This window comes from Humulus lupulus, chromosome 9 (genome assembly GCF_963169125.1).
Source record: "Humulus lupulus chromosome 9, drHumLupu1.1, whole genome shotgun sequence".
Taxonomy (NCBI): Eukaryota; Viridiplantae; Streptophyta; class Magnoliopsida; order Rosales; family Cannabaceae; genus Humulus; species Humulus lupulus.
The window spans coordinates 155,583,579-155,588,641 of NC_084801.1; the positions used below are offsets into that span (position 1 = coordinate 155,583,579).

Genomic DNA, 5,063 nt, shown 5'->3' on the forward strand with positions numbered 1-5,063 from the left:
ATTGAAAGTGTTTTTGAAAATTTAAGCATAATGGAACAAGAACCTAATGTTGTGCAAGAAAAAACTCTTCTTGAATACTTTTCACCTATTTCATCTAATGCTCCATCATGCATTGTTTTGCCCACTACTAATGCCACTCATTTTGAACTTAAACCATCAATCATTCAATTGTTACCATCATTTTATGGTTTAGAAAGAGAGGATCCATACATGCATGTAAAAGACTTTTTGGAAATTTGCTCAACCTTTCGTTTTCAAAAATTTTCAGATGAGTCGATTAAACTTAGGTTGTTTCCTTTTTCCTTAAAAGATAGAGCCAAAGCTTGGTTAAACTCACTTCCAACTGGAACCATAACTACTTGGGATCAACTTTTTAATAAATTTCTTGCTAAATTTTTCCCAATGTCCAAAACTGATAGTTTAAGAAGAGAAATCTCCGAATTTTATCAAAAAGATAACGAAGAATTTTATGAATGTTGGGAAAGATTTAAAGATTTATTATTGAAATGTCCCCACCATGGTTTTGAAAAATGGAGACTTGTAAAATATTTTTATGATGGTTTAACCCCTTCAAATCGACAAATGATTCAATCTATGCATACCGGAAAATTTTTAAAACTGCAAGGGCAAGAGGCTTGGGACGCTCTTGAAGAATTGTCTGTTAATTCACAACAATGGAATTATTCTGAGCCTAGGTCTAGAGCCAACCCTTCACCGAAAAGAGAAGGAAAATATGAAATAAAAGAAGAAAGTGATTTAAGAACATCATTTGATAAATTAGCAAGAAAAGTAGAAGCCTTAGTAATATGTCAATCTATGAATTCTCATGTGCAATCTAAAAAAGATGTTTGTTCTTTATGTACTAGTTCATGTCATAATGCTCAATCATGTCCTTCTTTTATTGAAACATTTCTGAAGAGGCTAATGCTTTACATTCATATGGAAAACCTTCTTCTGATAGCCCATTTTCCAACACATACAATCCAAATTGGAGAAACCATCCTAATTTTTCATGGAGACAAAACCAACCACAAATGAATCAAGGAAACCAATTCCACCTACCAAATCCAAATCATGCCCAACCAAGTCAACCTTACCCTCCACAAAGAAAACCTTCTTTAGAAGACACCTTACAACAATTCATGCAATCCACCCAACAAATCTTACAAAATCAGTCTCAATCCATTGCCAAACTCGAGACACAATTGGGTCAACTTGCTAATGCTGTAACCGAGAGAGAAAAAGGAAGATTTCCTAGCCAACCCATCCCAAATCCTAAAGGCCAATATGAAATAGGAACTCCTAGTCATAAAAAAGAAGCTAAGTTTATCTCAACTCTTAGGTCCGGAAAACAAATTGTCAAACCCGATTACATACCTCAAGTTGAAAAAGACCAAAGCCAACCTCAAAGTTCCAACATAAATGACCTTTCAAAAAATGATGCTCAAATCCTTCCTTCCATCCCAAAAGCTCCTTTTCCACAAAGATTAATTCCACTCAAGAAAGGCAACCAATATAGTGACATCTTAGAAGTTTTCAAACAAGTAAGCATAAACATTCCTTTCTTAGATGCCATTAAACAAATTCCTGCCTATTCTAAATTCTTAAAAGACCTTTGCACTGTTAAAAGAAACACCAATGTTCCAAAAAATGCGTTTTTAACTGAACAAGTTAGCTCCATAATTCAACATAAAAGCCTTGTGAAATATAAAGATCCTGGTTGTCCAACAATTTCATGCATCATTGGCGATCATTTCATTAACAAAGCTTTACTTGATTTAGGAGCTAGTGTGAATTTATTGCCTTATTCTGTGTATAAGCAACTTGGTCTAGGAGAATTAAAACCAACTTCTATAACACTTCAATTAGCCGATCGTTCAGTGAAAATCCCTAGAGGTATCATAGAAGATGTTTTAATTAAAGTGGATAAATTCTATTTCCCTGTGGACTTTATTGTTCTTGACACTCAACCTGTTGAAAATGCTCATGCTCAAATACCCATCATTCTAGGTAGACCATTTTTAGCTACATCTAATGCAATTATCAACTGTCGTAATGGTGTATTGAAATTATCTTTTGGAAATATGACTGTTGAATTAAATGTTTTTAATGTTGCTAAATCTGTTGAGTGTGAGGAAGTGCATGAAGTTAACATGATAGGGAGTATGTGTGAAGATGATGGAAATGACTTACTTGATTTTTGTGAAAAATACTTTGGTATGAACTTGCATATTGATGATTTTAATGATGAAGTGAATTCTTTGTTAGAGTCTATACCCTTAAATGAAACCAAAGTTGAACCCTTTGCACCCTTAGATCATGTTCAATCAATTTCCGAGTCTCCAAAGTTAGACCTTAAACCTTTGCCAGAAAATTTAAAATATGCTTTTCTAGGAGAGTTTGAAACCTTGCCTGTTATCATAGCGTCTGCTTTAGATAAAGAACAAGAAGGTAAATTGTTAGATGTCCTTAGAAAACATAAGGAAGCCATAGGTTGGACTATTGGAGACATCAAGGGAATTAGCCCATCCATATGCATGCATAGAATCCATCTAGAAGAAAATGCTAAAACCTCTCGGGAATGCCAAAGAAGGTTAAATCCAAATATGAAAGAGGTCGTTAGGGAAGAAGTACTTAAACTGTTAGATGTAGGTATCATTTACCCTATTTCTGATAGTCAATGGGTTAGTCCAGTTCAAGTAGTGCCTAAAAAGTCTGGGATCACAGTTGTTGAAAATGAGAAAAATGAATTAATCCCTACTCGAGTACAAACGGGGTGGAGAGTGTGTATAGACTATAGAAAGCTAAATAATGTTACTAGAAAAGACCACTTTCCTTTACCCTTTATTGATCAAATGCTTGAACGTTTAGCTGGCCATGCATATTATTGTTTTCTTGATGGCTATTCGGGATATAACCAAATCCCCATTGCCCCTGAAGATCAAGAAAAGACTACCTTCACTTGCCCTTTTGGAACATTTGCATATCGTCGCATGCCTTTTGGTCTTTGTAATGCTCCTGCAACTTTTCAAAGATGTATGATTGCAATATTTTCTGATATGGTTGAAAGAAATCTTGAAGTGTTTATGGATGATTTTTCTGTGTTTGGAAATTCTTTTGATGATTGTTTGCACCATCTTTCTCTTGTTTTAATTCGTTGCAAAGAAAATAATTTAGTTCTTAATTGGGAAAAATGTCATTTTATGGTTAAAAAAGGAATTATTTTAGGTCATGTAATTTCATCTAAGGGAATAGAAGTTGATAAAGCAAAAGTTGACCTTATTTCAAAACTTCCCCCACCTAAAACAGTAAAAGAAATTAGATCATTCTTAGGCCATGTCGGTTTTTATAGAAGATTCATAAAAGACTTTAGCAAAATTTCACGCCCATTATGTCATTTGCTAGGAAAAGAAAATGCTTTTGTCTTTGATAATGATTGCCATGTTGCCTTTGAAAAATTGAAATCCCTTTTGACTAGTGCACCCATTATTCGCCCTCCTGATTGGAATATCCCTTTTGAAATAATGTGTGATGCTTCTGATTATGCTATTGGTGCTGTTCTAGGACAAAGAATTAACAAGTTACCTCATGTAATCTACTATGCTAGCAAAACTTTGAACGATACTCAATTAAATTATTCTACAACTGAAAAAGAATTGCTTGCTGTTGTGTTTGCATTGGAGAAATTTAGGTCTGATTTGTTAGGATTTAAAATAATTGTCTATTCTGATCATGCTGCATTGAAATATCTCTTGTCGAAAAAAGATGCTAAATCTCGCTTAATTCGTTGGATATTGCTTTTACAAGAATTTGATTTAGAGATACGAGATAAAAAAGGTTCTGAAAATGTTGTCGCTGATCATTTGTCTAGAATTGTTGTTGAGACTAATAATGAATCCACCACTATAACTGAAACTTTTCCTGATGAACAACTCATGCATATATCTTCTTTGCCTTGGTATGCTGACATTGTGAATTATTTGGTCACTGGTGAAATTCCTTCTCATTGGTCTAAGCATGACAAATCTAAATTTTATTCTGAAGTGAAAAATTTCATGTGGGATGACCCTTATTTGTTTAAATATTGCCCTGATCAAATAATAAGGAGATGCATTCCAAATTGTGATCAACTTAAAATCATATCTTTTTGTCATGATCATGCATGTGGTGGACATTTTAGTGGTAAGAAAACTGCTTTGAAAATTTTACAATGTGGATTTTATTGGCCTACTATTTTTCATGACACTTATGTTTATTGCAAATCTTGCGAACGTTGTCAAATGTTAGGAAGTGTAACTAGAAGAAACATGATGCCGTTGAATCCTATCCTTATTGTTGAAATATTTGATGTTTGGGGCATTGATTTTATGGGTCCATTTCCTAACTCTTTTAGTAACTTGTACATTCTTGTTGGTGTTGATTATGTGTCTAAATGGGTTGAAGCTGTTGCATGCCACACAAATGACCATAAAGTTGTGCTTAAGTTTTTAAAAGAAAATATTTTCTCCCGTTTTGGCTCACCACGTGCTATCATTAGTGATAACGGTACACACTTTTGTAATAGATCTTTTGAGCATTTAATGAAACAATATGGTATTACACATAAAGTCACTACACCTTATCACCCACAAACTAGTGGTTATCAAATAGGGAAATTAAGCACATCTTAGAGAAAACTGTCAATCCATCTAGGAAAGATTGGTCCTTAAGACTCATTGATGCATTATGGGCATATAGAACTGCATACAAAACACCCATTGGAATGTCTCCCTATAGACTTGTGTATGGAAAGGCATGTCATTTACCCGTTGAGCTAGAACATAGAGCCTATTGGGCAATTAAGCAATTGAATTTTTCATTAGACAAAGCGGGTGAGAGAAGAAAGCTTCAATTAAATGAGTTAGAAGAGCTTAGGCATGATGCATACGACTATTCCAAAAAATATAAGGATCGAATGAAGATTTACCATGACAAAAACATTTTGCGAAAAAATTTCTCTCCCGGTCAAAAAGTCCTTTTATACAATTCTCGTTTGCATCTCTTCCCGGGGAAGTTACGCTCTA

General features: G+C 34.1%; 1 non-coding gene across 1 annotated transcript; it reads right to left on the reverse strand.

Annotated features, from left to right (window-relative positions):
* Nucleotides 1-417: 417 nt before the first annotated feature.
* LOC133802845 (small nucleolar RNA R71) lies at nt 418-524 on the reverse strand. Its single transcript, XR_009877590.1, has one exon. It is a non-coding gene; the product is annotated as a small nucleolar RNA R71 (small nucleolar RNA).
* Between the last annotated feature and the right edge of the window lie 4,539 nt (nt 525-5,063).